The 16,150-nt window shown below is 35.3% G+C and overlaps 1 long non-coding RNA gene across 1 annotated transcript in view; it reads left to right on the forward strand.

Annotated features, from left to right (window-relative positions):
- The window catches only part of LOC131509042 (uncharacterized), an 88,362-nt gene that overhangs the window by 71,653 nt on the left and 559 nt on the right, over positions 1–16,150 (forward strand). The gene's annotated exons all lie outside the window — the stretch shown is intronic.

Consider the following 16,150-nt stretch of genomic DNA (forward strand, 5'->3'; position numbering starts at 1 on the left):
CAAAGATTGACTTACCCATAATCCAATCCACTGCTCTGGAGGATGGTAACTTAAATATTTATAACCCAGAATCACTTGAGGGTAGTATTTCTCACATGGGCTGCAATCTTGAGTCCTATTTGGAGTCAGTACTAAGGCATTGCGATAGCAGCTGCATGCACAATGACTGGATCTTTGGTCACATATGATGGCAGGTGCACCTGATTTTATATGGCAACTTGTTGGACTTTCTTGATTTTTACTTCATACGGCTGTAGAAGTAAAGGTCTAGGTGGTAGTAGCTATGGTATTTCTGACTATATTTTCTGTTCGATTTCTTAAAATATAAAATTGCTCCAAAAGTAAAGTCTATGAATTAAAAAATAAATACTTTAAAAACAAAAATATAATGCATCCAGTTCCTATCACCTCCACTGCTGCTGCCTTCACCTAGACCACCATCATTTTTCACATTATGTGGTCCTGCTCCCGTACAGGGTGTTCTCACTGTAGAGGCCAGAGTGATCCACTTAAAGCATGTCTCTTCTCTTTGTAAAATCTTTCTATGGGTTTTAATTCAGTTGGATAGCCTAAAGTTATCACAGCAGCCTACAGTGCTATGTATATGATTTCACACCACCTGATTCTATATCCCTTTAACTTTTTGACATCTTCAGCTCATACTTTCACCCGCCTCATTCCACTCTAGCTTCGCAGACTTTCTCTTTATTGAACACATCAACACTTCCTCTAACTTTGAAGATTTTCCTACTCTTCCCTCTTCCTGGAATGACCTTTTGCCAGATAGCCTGATAAGGTTGGTTCCTTGTCTCCTTCAGGTTGTCTCAATCATCACCTTTTACTAAGTCATGACTTCCTTAATCACCCTGTATAAAAATAGCAGCCGTTTCTTCCCAGGAATATTTCCCTGCTATATTTTGTCTTCACAGCATGATATGAGATATGCTGTCTATTTCACTGTCCACCTATCTACACTCGAATGTGTAGGGAGAGATGGAGGAAGTGAGAGAATGAGGGAGGGAAGGAAGGAGAAAAAAGAAGAAAGAAAATAAAAATGAAAAAACTAAAAGTGAGAGAGAACTTGGCTTGCTGAAATCATCACACCAGATAGGTGCAGAACCAAGACTTAGCCCCAAACACAGTAAAATATGACTCACCCAAGATTCATGTATGACAATTTAGACAAAATCATGTATGATTTTGATATTCATACTTATGGTTCCTGCCTAATTTATTTATCGTGATAGCATCTCAGAATATATCTATTTGGTTACATTCACATTATTCTATGAGAGGAGTTATGAATTTGAAAGAAATGTATTCCTTAAGAGCATGATGTTATAATTATCAGACAATGTTGTATTTAAGTAGGAGAAGAACATTTTTTAAGTAGAAGAAAACTGGGGTTTGGTTAATGCTGATTCTTAACCAGAGTTGGGTCCAATGCAAAGAGAGCAATTTGCTTTATCATGATTGACCCAACAAAAATCTTTGTATTTATTTATCAGGGTCATTCTTAAATGGGTCTGTCTGAAAAGCACATTTCGACAATAGATTGATCCCCATGGCATTTTAAATCTTTGGGTGAGCAGCTTCAGGTTAGAAATTAAAACATCCTATTGTATATCTACCAAATGGAGTTCCGTGCTTCAGGCATTTTGAGCTTGTCTAAAAGTCCTGCAGAGAGTATCTGTTTTGTAAATGTCTTTTATATAAAGTGAAGTATGGAGGGGTGAGTTTAAACGTTAAGACAAAAGGAAGAAAGGCATATGGAGAATATTACAGCCACCAATTGAAGGTCACAACAAATGGCATCGTTCTTAACAAAGCAACAAACCTGAATTTGGGAAAATCAAGAAAAGTTATAATTTAATTTAGGAATATGTTAGTTGGTTCATATCTTGTTTAGACCTAAAAGGTTTGTATGTAATTTAAGAAGGCTAGTTTCTTCATACCATCATGCTATAATGTGATGATTTTTGTTTTTGTAACATTTAATTTCTTTTTCTGGATGGACAAATTATCCTTATGTCCCCTGCAGCCAACTGTAATGATTTCCACTGACTGCAGTAATGAGGGCAGAGCTGATTAACTTTTTTCCCACGAACATCAGGAAACAATTACACACACACACCCACAGACACACATGCACACACACACCCACACACAGAATCTTGTTAAACAAAAATATTCTTATCTTCTTTTTCACCAAAATAAAAAAAAAATAGTGAATTCACCAACATGGCAATTGCCAGTTGGCCCGAGGATGAGGTCACTTGCATGTCCTCCCTCAGCACGCAGAGGATTTGCATACTTGGCTGCAATCTTGTTTTGAAGGACAGCTGCGCTGGTGATTCTGCTCTCAGTGGGATGTAGAGGCACTGTCTTAAACAGCTTTACTTTAACCCGTTTACATAGTTAAACTAGATTATAGAACTATTTAAGGAAAATGTTAACTCAGATGTGTAAAACCTAAATAGACCTTAATTTGGCCTTCTTAGTCTTTGACAATTAGATATTTACCTTATTTTATAGATGGAGGACTTGTGTCTGACTGTACCTACTGTATTGTGTGATTATCCCTTGAAAAAGAGGCCATTCTTCTCTAGATGTTTTTTTGGTCTTTGCAAAAGACCAAAGAATCTTCTGCAAAGGAATTATCACTCAGAATTTCCCTTTATGCCTCTACTGGAAATTGCACGTTGGTTAACTGTACAGATCTGAACTTCTAAACTTCCTTGAATATTATGGACTATCATTGAATGCCTTGTACTTTTCTTGGTACTATGGGAACAACAAAGAAGTAAAAGAGACATATCCTACTCTAAAGAATTTTCCAATCTAATTGTTGAGTAAAAGATACCTAGAATTTTACATTTGCTATGTTAGTTTTTATTGTATATTGTATTATGTACAATATTATATATTGTATAATTATTATACATAATTATATGTATAGTTATACATATAATTCTTTTAGAACACTTATTACACTTCAAGGTAGTTATTTACATAATTATCTCTCAAGTTCGTGAATACATATTTTTAATCCCTAATCATGATACAAAATCTAATTTGTAGTAGATATTTAATAATAGATTTTTATATGTGCAAATGTTTTAATTCTATCAGGAGAGGTTTAATTACTTTCATGCTAGATATATATTTTTATGCAATATTTATATACTCTCCTTTTATCTAAACTTTTGAGCCCATCTCAGTTGAAAAGCCAACCAAAGAACTAAATAGTCATCCTTTATTCCTTTCTTTCTTTTACTCATATATTGGATCCATTATTAGGTGTTACAGATCTAGCAAAATATATATCAAATCTATTCACTTGTGCTAGTCACCACTGCTGTTATCCATATCACTACCATTATCTAGATCTCTGCAAATCTCTGTTAATGGATCACCATGTGTTACTTTTGCCTTTCCACTTTCCATCCATAGGAACCAGTGTGATTTCTTTAAAATGTTAATCTAGGTAATGTCATCCCTAGATTAGAAAACTAACGGCTCCCATACTTTTAGGATGAAGCCAGACACCTTATCTGACTAGCAAAGCCCCACACAATTTGATCCTGATACATCTCTAACCTCCTCTTTGTTTCCTGTCATCCTTCCCATCTAGCCTCAGACATACTATGTTCTTTAACAGAAGGGTTATTCCAGCCACATATTCTTTGGACCAGTTCTTTTCTCCATCTGAAATATACTGCTTTCAAACTCTCAGATAGCTGAACTCTTTGTCATTCCTGCCTCAACTTAAATGCTTCTTTTGTATCTGTTAATATGTGTATATTACAATAAATGAGAGATGCACTTAAGAGTAATTTTATAATGGGTTTAATTATTTCACCTACAAAAATTCTGGAAGAATGAGGTGCTTGGGTGACTCAGTCAGTTAAACATACAACTCTTGATTTTGACTCAGGTTATGATCTCATAGTCGTGAGCCTCATCTCAGGCTCCCTGCTGAGCTTGGAGCCTGCTTGGGATTCTCGCTCTCTTCCTCTATCTCTGCCCCTGCCCTGCTCAAGTTTGCTTGCTTTCTCTCTCTGTCTCTCAAGATAAATAAATAAACATTAAAAAAAAAATTCTGGAAGGAGGACTATTACAATGCTACCTAACGAAGTCCAGGGATATCAAAGCACTTGTGCAGTTTTTCTGTTCGTTCTCTTTATTTTCTTTTCAAAGTTACATTGCTTTCTGAACACTATATACAAGAGTGAATAGATGACTACAATAAATACTCTTTCAAGAAAGAAGAAGTGCCAGGGGAATGACCATTAGATCGGCAACAAAGGGTGTTTGCCACATTTCCTCAGAGAGATCATCTCTGACAGTCCAGTTTATAGTTGCCATTCAGTTACTGTTTAGCACATCACCCATTTTTATTTTCTGCATAGCATTTATAATCATATGGTATCTTTTTATTTTCCTGTTTGTTGTTTTATTTATTATCTATCTCCCTTCATTAAAATATAAGCTGTGGATTGTCTATTTTGTTTATGGTTATATTTTCTGAATCTAGGATCATGCTCCTGGTACATAATTGTTTCTCAAAAGAGTAATTATCATGTGGATGGGAGTGACTAGATAAATCTGTGTGAACAGACTTTAAATATTACATAGCTATCATAATTTCATACTAATGATACTGAAAACATCTTTAAAATTGGAAAAAAGTTTAATCTTTCAAAAATTATAACCAAAAAGAAAAATAAACAACAAAAGGAACAAAAAAGATCAACCCTGTAGCATATCAGTTAATCAAAAAAGTATCTTATAAGTAGTGTTACATGGTAGTCAGTCTAATTTTCTTACTAAACCAGATGTCAAATACATCCAGGAACCTGAGGTCTACAGTGTCAATTTCAAAGTTTCTTTCAATAATTTGTATGATATATGAATGCTTATTCAAGGCTTTCTTTGATTTTCAGCTAAGGTTTGTTGCTAGTGGGAATTGCACGTGTTTAGGCAGAAAGTCATAATGCAAAAGCACATAGCAAAAAGAATGCAGACCAAGGGGTCATCATGGAAGCTATGTGAGGTCCTGTGACACTCGCTTCATGTCTTGTGCCTTTAAAAAATAGTCATACTTCCTGCTGTCAAACATTGTTGGCACATGGATTTGGTGGCACGTGCTTAATATTTCATATTAAAATTCTAATAGAAAAATTACAAGTGTTCTTTCCTGCTAGGTGCTTTTCCTAAGTTTATGTGCATATTTCCAATAGTTATTTCTTCAAAAATAATTTTTCAGGGTGTTCACATAACAACATACATTTCTGTAGCCTGGCTACAAAGTCATTGCTTATGTTGACAGTACTAATGACTTCCCCAAAATTATTTAGCTTGTAGAGAGAAGGACAGAACTTAAACATGTATGTATTAAAAATTATCTTTGGTTTTAAAAGTAGGTTCAATAGCTCAAGTGCAGCAATTATTACAGTCATATTGAGTCATGACATGCCCTGTGGATTTGATTTAAAAATCAGTTAATGCACATGACCTAGTGAGCAGCCATATCACATTTACTGCAGTCAGAAAATGGAGATTTGTTACAAAAGGACCCTGGAAATCTTTTCCTTCTTTAAGGATCTTATTTAATAAGTTTTTAAAAGTAGAGTTTATGATCCATCAGACTTCTCATCTACAGCTCATTTCCCTCATAGGAAAAGTATAAAAGATCTAGCAAAAAGAAACTAGCAATTGTAACAACATTGTTCTTACTCAAATTCGGCTTGAATGTCTCCTTAAAGGAATTGTGAAATTATAATTTATAATAAGAAATACATATTTGGTTTGGTTTTTGTCCTAAAATCCTTGGAATTTCCTGAGGAGAGACATAGATGTCTTTTGTTATGTTAAAGTGACTTTTGGACCTCACCTAAGGATGGCAGCTGGTTACCAGGACACTCAACCCTTTGATTGGAGGGTTGGCACTTTCAGTCCTACCCCCACTACCTCTGGGGAGGGGAGAAAGGTTGGAGGTTGGATCAGTCACCAATGACCAGTGCCTTAATCAATCTAAACTATGTAATGAAGCCTCCATAAAAACACAGAAGGACAGCTTCCAGCTTGGTGAACCTGCCAAGGAGCTAGGAGAGTGGCGCACCTGGAGAGGGCATGGAAGCTCCTTCTCCTTTCCCTACAGCTTGCCCTATGTGTCTCTTCCGTCTGACTGTTCCTGAGTTATATATTTAACATAAACTGGTAATCTAGTAAGCAAAATGTTCCTCTGAATTCTGTAGGCTACTCTAGCAAATTAATTGAACCCAAGGAGGAAGTCTTGGGACCGTTCGATTTATAGCCAGTAAGTTAGAAGTACAGGTAAAAACCTGGGCTTCAGTGGGCAGCCTGTGTTAGGGAGAGTCTTTGGGACTTCCAATCTGAAGCCAGTTGGTCAGGAGCAGGTAATAACCTGGTCTTGTTGACTGGTGTCTGAGGCTTTTGAGGGGGCGATCTTGTAGGACTGAACTCGTAACCTATGGCATCTGATGCTCTCTCTAGGTAGTGTCAGAATTGAGTCAAACTGTAAGACATCCAGCTGGTGTCCCAAAGAATTGCTTGTTGTTAGTACAGGGCGGGGTGGAGGGCGGGGGGGGGGGGGGGGAGAGGGAAACCCCACTATGAATTAGAATTAGGATCTGGACCCTTTTAGGAATGAATGACAAAGAATGAAGAAGATTCTTCCTCATTAAAAACTCAAGCAATGCATGGTAGAATATAACTGAAGGAAGAGAAAAGAAAAGAATCAAATAATACTTGACAGGAATAAAAAAAGGTAATTATTGAATGACAAAAAGATTTTTTAAAGTATTTTTAAGACAGCAAATACAGTGAAGCAGTATAGCACAGATGTTAGTAATCAGGGTTAAAATATCACTTCCTAGCTGTGTGACTTAAGATATATAATATCTGTCACCCTTGAGTCAAATAATCCTTTCTCATAGGTATTTTGAGGATTTACTGTTCAAATACATGCAAAATGCTTAGAGTTTGGGCATGTGGTAAGTGCTTAGTAAAAAATATTACCTATTGTATTTCTTGAAATGTCTTAAGTACTTAACTTTAAAGGAGTGGAAATGTTTATTAAAAACAAATTGACTCTATCCCAGAGTCAATTTTTTAAATAAACATGTGGAGATTATATATATATATATATATATATATATATATATATATATATATGTATTTCTATGTGAAGACTGTAAACAGTCTTCATGCACATGGGTACATAGGAAATGGTATGCTAAGGAAAACCCAGGTTCAGGAGTAGTGTGAAATAGCAAATGCTGAGGACATGACCATGCGTGGGGGACGGGAGTCCCTTTATAAGGATGTAGGAATCTGAGAGGCCGTGGTGTTCAGATTTTTGTAGATAGCCAAAGTACTGAGCTCTGGGTTAAAGGCCAGGAAACTCAGGGCCTTGTGATATTGACAACGTATTACAGGGTCTTGCGTATTTAGGCAGTGACCAAGGAAAATGGACATGTTGATCAGCTCGGGCAATTTCCTCTCCAGTGTTCTCAGTGTTCTTTTGGAAAATAGTGGCCGTTTGAACTTTACAGAATGTGTCTGAGACCTGGAAAAAAAACAAAAGGCTTTGGTTAGAAATGGACCAAATGTTTTCCTTGATCCACAGGTGTTTGTCACAGAAATGGACCCTGTCTGTGGGAACTAGAGGCAGGGAGCAAATCAGCTCGAATGAATTCAGAGGCCCTGCTTAGAAAGAAAATTTCCTTTATCCTAGAACTACCTCAATATTTTCTATTCCTGTCTCCTATAGAACTGAGAGGGAGAATTAAGTAAATCTGAATGAAGTAAAAGTTATACTATTCTAAGCAGCACCACGATGTTCCGACCAAATTAAGTCTGCATGGGTGTCTGGTCCGCACTCTGCTTATTGGCCCTGAAACTGCTTAAGTCCCAGGGTAGCATCCACTTCATAGCATTTTGGGATGATTAAAGGAGTTAAAGTAGGTATAGCATTTAAAACAATGCTGGAATATTGAAAGCTGTCAATAAATAAGGCATGTTCTAATTTTCTTTTCTTTCCATGTTAAAAAATAAGACCAATATAAAATATACCAAATGCTCTGATGAGATCCCAGCAGAGAACTATAATCTCATAAAATATGAACTTTTCAGAAGAGTTAGAAGAATACTGTACCAAAAAGAACATTGTGCTTACTTCCAAACTTTCTGTCTTAATCCTGCCTCCACTTCTGAATTAGGGTCTGATCTTGAGCTGGTAACTTTAACTCTTTTGGCTTTAGTCTTCTCATCTGTGAAATGTCAGTTACCATATACGTTTTTCCAGTTCCTAAGAAATTGTCAGGGTAAAGGGGACTTGTAAGCTGTAAAGATGTATTCATTAATATATTCATAATTGAGCAAATGCAATATCTTATTATAATTTATTATTAAATAGAAGTGTTTTCCTTATCTCCCTCTGAGTGGTGGAAATAGTAAGCAAATTGTTAGATTAATAAATAATAACTGGTTGAGGGGCGCCTGGGTGGCGCAGTCGGTTAAGCGTCCGACTTCAGCCAGGTCACGATCTCGCGGTCCGTGAGTTCGAGCCCCGCGTCAGGCTCTGGGCTGATGGCTCAGAGCCTGGAGCCTGTTTCCGCTTCTGTGCCTCCCTCTCTCTGCCCCTCCCCCGTTCATGCTCTGTCTCTCTCTGTCCCAAAAATAAATAAAAAACGTTGAAAAAAAAAATTTTAAATAAATAATAACTGGTTGAGATACACAGTTGAGTAAAAATTACTAAAGGATGCTATAAGAAAATTTCCTCTTATACATTATATGTATATATTATATATTTATATATTACATTTATGTGGTTTTTATAATTTGATTCCTACTGAGATTTCATTGATTTTCTGACTATCTCTTCAAATGTTTAAGGTTTCTATTGTTGTCAATGGAAGATACACAAAGAACAAGCTACTTTAAAGGGAAAATATGCAGGATAAATAGTGGTCTTTTCATCTACTTATAATCCTATTTGTAGTTTCTTGTCAAGGTTTTGTAAATAATGTCTTACACTATCTGTGAAATATGGTGCTTAGAATAGTATAACTTCTCCTGAATTCAATTTTTAATTAATTTTCCCTCTACATTCTATAGGACAGAGGAATAGAAACTATTCAGGTAAACCAGGATAAAGGAAATTTTCTGAGTAGTGCCTTTCATAGGAAATGTCAGGAATCTCAGCCAGAAGAGTATGTTAACATATTAATTTGAAGGAAATTATTTGAAATACTTTAAAGCTGACTTTAGTATAAGTCTTAACTTTAGATATCAATTCTGATAAAAGGAAGAAAGAATAAAAATGGAAAAGGAGTAGACAGCTAATCACACAAGTATTTAGGGATAGGCATGGTAGCATTGACAGCTTCACACACAGATTAGCTTCACATATTTTTTTTTCTTCTACATTACGAAAATGTAGAGGAGGAGAAGATATCTTTACAGAGATGAATTACAAAAAATGGATAAAGAGAAAAGATTATGAGAAATAAGAGTAGAGTTGACGCTAATTTTAAAAACTGTACCTGGGAGATGAAATTACCTCTGGCTGATTGGTCTGCCTCCCAGGTTCCCACCCTGATGAGGAATAAAGAAACTTCCATCTATCCAGATCTCTCCCTCTTCTGTCTTAAATGGTTACATTTTACTTTCCATATTCAGTGTACTCTAAAATGAATCACAGAGTTGTTTTACAAGGACCCGGGATGACTTCTTCATTTTAAGTAAAAGTTCAGCATATTTAAGAGATGGGATCAAGATATGTGAAGAGTGAATCTTCTTGGGTTCTTGTGGGGAAGGGAAGGATTGTTTGAACCAAGTGATGTCCCTGTGCTATTCAGAGGCATCTGCAGGAACAGGGTACCTTGTCTGCCTGATCATTGCTTGTCCTACCAGCAAATGCTGCTAAAACCTGTAACTGGTGTCTTTATGGGGTCTTTTCTCTCTTGCCTATATTTAACTCCTTGATCATTTGTTAGCTTAACTATTTTAATTATTTGATTATTTCTGGGAAGTATTTGAGTTCTCTATGGGTAGGGTAGCCAGATAAAATACAGAATGCCTAGTGGAATTTGAATTTCAGATACACATCAACTGGTCAACAATGAATACTATTTTAGCGTAAGTATGACCCAAAAATTGTATGGGATATTTAATGTTTACCTAAAATCCAAATTTAAGAAGGTATCTTCTATTATATTTTCTATATATTATACCTCACTCATGAGTTTTTATTTGTCTGTTGATTCTCTCAGTTGGCATGGTGTAGTATTATCTTCTCTCCTCAGGTATATTGCCTTTTTTTTTTTTTTTAAGATTGTGTGCTACACCTGTATCGGCAAACTTGTTTGTAGAAATAGTCAGGTCTCATATGAAGTCATTCTCTCTCAAAATAATACCTATTTGTTTCTGGAAGGCAATTTAGAGATGCTAGCAATCCAGGATCAACTTAATCAAATTTCAGGGATTGAGTAGATTTAAATCTGAGCCTCAGTTCTTGTGAGTTTTGTGTACTTATTGATCATACTTATCTCAAATTAAGATGGGTCCCCCTGGTTACCATCTCTGAACTCCAGTTTCTGTCCTCTGGCACAGAAGGACTGTTAAAAGTGTTTTTTAGCCTTTCAGCTTTTCTGCATCTTGCTCTTGAGTCAGAAAATACTTACAAGAAGCCCTAAATTTGCCTCTCTAGGCTTTCATCTTCCCGTGGATCTTGGCTGGTTATTCTTCACAATCTTATTATTTCTTTTATGCCTCCAAGTATGTGTTTGTGTCTAGATTTTCTAATTGTTCCCAGCAGGAGATTTAGTGTATATCAGTCTTCCTTTACTGAAACAAAGTCAGACTGTCATTAGTAAATACTTCTTAAGGATGAGAAGTAAAACTGTAGGAAATACAAAGGGGAATATAAACAAAAGTGATGTTCCTTTCTTGACTATCCTAAAATACATCATATAAGAGATGGTGTGTGATTCAATGCTACGTGTTCCCCTCTTATCCAATCTTGAAGAGCAGTGGAAAATATCAGACAGATCTTATTCATATGCTGGTTTCAGACTTCAGAAGCTCCCGTAATTGAAGTTTTCACAAGATTTTGTTTTTAAAAACTCCCTTGTAATTCCTAAACCATTAACTTGGGATATTTTAAATATCTCCAAACAGGCAGTGAATTTGTTAATCTTTCAGCTGGTTTGTTAATGCAGAGGCAGTGGGTTTATAAGGATTGTGTTCAATTCTCTTAAACATGGTTGAGTGAATTTTCTTTATTACAGTAGTAATTGATTGCATCTACTGTAGAAAAAGTTGTTTTAAATCTCTTACAAATTGCCAAATTTCCTTTCATTAATATCCTGTGAACATAAGTTTTTGTTTTATATTCAATGCTATTTTTTAGCTTTTTATAGATGTTCTTTATATAATCACTCATACTCTGAAATTTTAGGAGTATTAAAAGGAATAGCACAACTTTTAAATCCAAATCTTCCCTAGGGCACTTTGGTGGCTCAGTCAGTTAAGCATCCGACTCTTGATATCAGCTCGGGTCATGATCTTATGGTTTGTCAGATCAAGCACCACACCGGGCTCTGCACTGACCACGTGGAACCTCTTGGATTCTCTCTCTCCCTCTCTCTGCCCCTGTCCCGTGCACATGCCCTTTCTCTCTCTCTCTCTCTCTCTCTCAAAATAAATAAAATACAAAGAAACTTAAAAAAAATAAATCCAAATCCTTTTTAAAGACAGTGATAGTGGATGTGTTGGAACAATATAATCATGTTTATACCCATCTTAAATATAAACCTGAAATTTAGAAATTCTTTTATTCTTAAAAATAATTTATCCATTAATCAAAATAAAGCTATGTGTTCATGTATCAAAATAAAGCTCTGAAAAACAAATACAGCTATGCCTCATTAATCTGACAAAAGCATTGTCAAGTATCCTTCATCAAAATGTAAAATATTTCCTCTCAAACCAACAATTCAATTGAAATGTTTTCTGTGTAAAACTCAGATCACCATCTTCAAAGAGAACAAAGTGTTAATATTTGAGTTCTTCCAATAAGAATGTGAATAGATTATATTATCATTTGAAAGCAGTATTATATTTGCATGCAAAGGAAAAACACAGAAATTTGAATGCAAAATTCATATTGTAGCTTCCAGCTAATGACAAGGATAGTAACCTCAAAGATGCAGAAAATTCCAGAAATAAACACAATAAAAAATAATAACAATCAAAATGCCTATCATACCCTATGGCATCGGGATAAGAAATAATACTATTTGTCTGTCTGGCAGAAGGTATTTCTGGTAATAAGTTTTAGATGCTGAAAGCAAGATGATTATTTATCAAAAAAGAGATTTGTTTTTCAAGCTCCATTGGTAAAAATGACTAAACTTCTAGTAGGGAAGATATAAGAAATTGTGTGTTATAAATTAAATAATCTTCAAACAAGCTCAAGTATTTAAGAGGGGTTCAGTTGAAACGCAGATATCCCGGATACTGTTAACCTTATCTCCTGGTAAGTGACCATTTCCTTTAATATCTATTATCAGGGCACTGGTTTTAAAAGTAAAGTTTTAGAATCCAGTTTCTTGGGGCGCCTGGGTGGCTCAGTCGTTAAGCGTCCGACTTTGGCTCAGGTCATTATCTCGCAGTTCGTGAGTTCAAGCCCCGCGTCGGGCTCTGTGCTGACAGCTCAGAGCCTGGATCCGGTTTCGGATTCTGTGTCTCCCTCTCTCTGACCCTCCCCTGTTCATGCTCTGTCTCTCTCTGTCTCAAAAATAAATAAACTTTAAAAAAAAAAAAAAAAAAAAAAAAGAATCCAGTTTCTTGAGTTCTGACAGTGATTCTGCCTGTTACTGAATGTGTATGCTTAGGCACCTTACTTAATATCTCAGGACCCCAATTTTCCATCTATTAAATGGACTGATTTTGAAGGTTGAAAGGCACATTAATGTAAAGGATTCAAAAGAATGCCTGGCACAGAATTAGCCCTAACTGCTAGGATTACTAGTACTAATTATTATCAAAGAAATATCTGTAAAACTCTACCTATTAAATTAGTGTGGAATTTGGTCCTTTTCTAAAGGTTTATTCCAAAAATAATTCTGTGGGTCTCCAGGGTTACCTCTACCTGTCATTGAAGGAGTCCTTCCTGTGTTCACCTGAGATAGCCTTCCAGGAAATCAGAGGTCCTGATTAGATAAGACTCGAAACAGTGACTGGTTTCATTTTCCTTCATCTTCCTGGCTTCCTTCTCAGAACAGATGAAGACAAACCATTACCCCTGCAAATCCGCGGTTCACTCATTACGCTCACTTCTATGCGCCTATTTATGCAGATCAAAATGGCTCCTTTTGCTATGAGGAATGATACTCTTTTTGGTATAATGCTCAGTGAGGGTAGCAGAGATGTCCCTTGTGATTTAGCTTTTTATAATTAACCTTCCTCAAGTCCTCATTGTGGGACTGATACTCAGATGGGGATTTGTATTCTTGTTAGTGGGGAAGGCTCTTTCTGCATTAGCTGCATGCTGTGCGGAATCAACACTTGATTTCTATATCCCAGACTCTAAAGTTGAATTTGATTACCTGAGGAGACCTATTTTCCATATGGTTAAGTTTTCTCTCGGGAACTACTATTATCCTTCATTCCCTTTTATATCAGACTGATACTGGATCAGACAAGTTTAAGGAAGTGTCAGATATCAATTTATTTTGTTCCACATTTAGTCCCCTACAGGGGAAAAAAGGTATCCAACTATGTACCCTCCAATTCCCAAACCACGTGGCTGTATTTGGGGCGAAAGGGCACCTGACAGAGGGCAAGTAACTCCTGCTTAAGTACACGGTTCTTGACAAAGCAAACTATCCTGTTAGATTGAATTGTTAATTAAATAGTTTATTAAATTCAGAGTATGTTGCATTTTATGGATTTGGGCATTAATGTATTTTAACCTGGCAATAATTACTTAAAAATAACATTCTTTAGGGAATATATATATATATATATATATATATATATATATATATATATTTAATTTTTTTTTAGCGTTTATTCATTTTTTGAGAGATAGAGTGCAAGCAGGGGAGGGGAAGAGAGAGAGGGAGACACAGAATCTGAAGCAGGCTCCAGGATCTGAGCTGTCAGCACAGAGCCCAGAACTCACAAGCTGCGAGATCATGACCTGGGCCGAAATCGGATGCTCAACCGACTGAGTCACCCAGGCTCCCCATGGGAATATATATTTTTTAAAGTTTTAAAACAAACTTGTATCCTGGCTTTCTTATGAACCTGTCATGAGATGACATATTTGTTTTGGCATTACATATAACTTTACCATGGGGAGATTTGGGAGACTTTTTTGTTCATTTGTTAGCAAAATCACAGTTAGAAAGTGATTTTGATCCCCTTAATGCAATTTTACTACATCTCATGATGCACCTATAACTTCATTTCAACTTTTAGTATTAAAAGTCACACATTAGAAACATGATTTACAGAATCATAGTGGTTAACTAAAGTTGTGACATTAAGTAATGTACATAATATACAATGTACAATATAAATAATATACAATGTATATCTAGACATAGTTATTTTAGAGGTTTTCATTTTGGTATCTTACAATATAAATTACATCTGTTGAGAAAGGCATTTATATTCCAGGAAGAAGAATTTTTAAAAAGACTTAAGAAATGATTTATAAAAAAGTGCATTTGGGCTTCATGATAGTAAGAAAGTAAATTATTCCATAAGATGCTATTCTTCTATTATTAAAAAGGAGTGTCATTGATGTCTATAGGTATCTGATGGCAGTCAGGATTCTGAAAGGATCACAAAGATTAATCAACATGCATTATTGTATTGAGATCAGTGTGTAAATATATTTAACACATGGATAAAACTTGAATCAAAATTGGAAAGAAGACTTTCTAAAATATTAACTATATTTACTACAAAAATTTTTGAATTTTTATTCCTCATGTACTTTTATTTATTTCATGTGGTATGGAAGTGTCTCCTATATAGTATATTTTTCAGATACATCATTATACCTTTAAATAGAAATTTATGTATTTTAGTTTTTTCTGTTCTTCACAGTTGGAATACATTCAACTTTAAAATGGATGTTATGAATGTAGGAGAGGTCTAAGAAATAGTAAGTGCTTTTGACAAATTTTATTATTAGCTAAAAAAATGAAAATCAGAATATAATCTGATTTTTTCAAATGTATAATATATGTATATGCATATCTGTAGACAGATTCATTGATAGGTAGATAGACATATTACATATATATATAATATCCAGGTAAAAATATATACAAAGAGCTATGAGAAAAAAAAACAGAGAGCCACTAACTGAAGCTAGGGATTCAGAGAAAGGTTTAATCCATTCAGTACTTGAACTGGTCTTTGAATTATGGAAAGGTCACTTTGCATACAAACATATCCTGGTTTGGTAATAGTATCTGTTACAGAAAAGTTATATACATGCTATGTTTTGCAGTATCTTCAGTAAGACTAACTAAATCCAGGTACGTCATGAGAAGGATATGTGTGTGTGTGTGTGTGTGTGTGTGTGTGTGTGTGTGTGTGTTTTGCTCAAAATTGTTGACGCAAATTACATTACTAAGTAGCAAATTCTGCAAGTTAGAACTGGTAATGTCAAGACTTCTGGGGTATAAGCAAAGCAAAACAATTCATCATTTTTAATGCTCTCTGAAGATAGATTACACAGTAATCAATAATAATATTTCCTCAGAAGAATGATGTAATGGAAACTTTTTACATTTTCATTGATCCAGGTAGCAGAACTTCTTTTTCATTATCTCACATAAAGGTCCAACATGACATCCAGAAATGAAGATTACACAGTCCTCAACAAAGGGTCTCATAAAACTAAACAAATAGAATAATAACTGCATAGAAATCACTCATGATGAGTTGTAATGACTGATCTTAAAATTGGGGCTGATGCTTCTGACATAGTGGGGAGTTCAGGCATTTTATCATTATTGTCTTATTCCACGAAGCTCTCATTACATCATCAGAAAAGAGTCAATACTTTAGCAATAAGGCTCAGGAAAAATATCAA

The sequence above is a fragment of the Neofelis nebulosa genome, chromosome 4 (assembly GCF_028018385.1).
Source record: "Neofelis nebulosa isolate mNeoNeb1 chromosome 4, mNeoNeb1.pri, whole genome shotgun sequence".
NCBI lineage: Eukaryota > Metazoa > Chordata > Mammalia > Carnivora > Felidae > Neofelis > Neofelis nebulosa.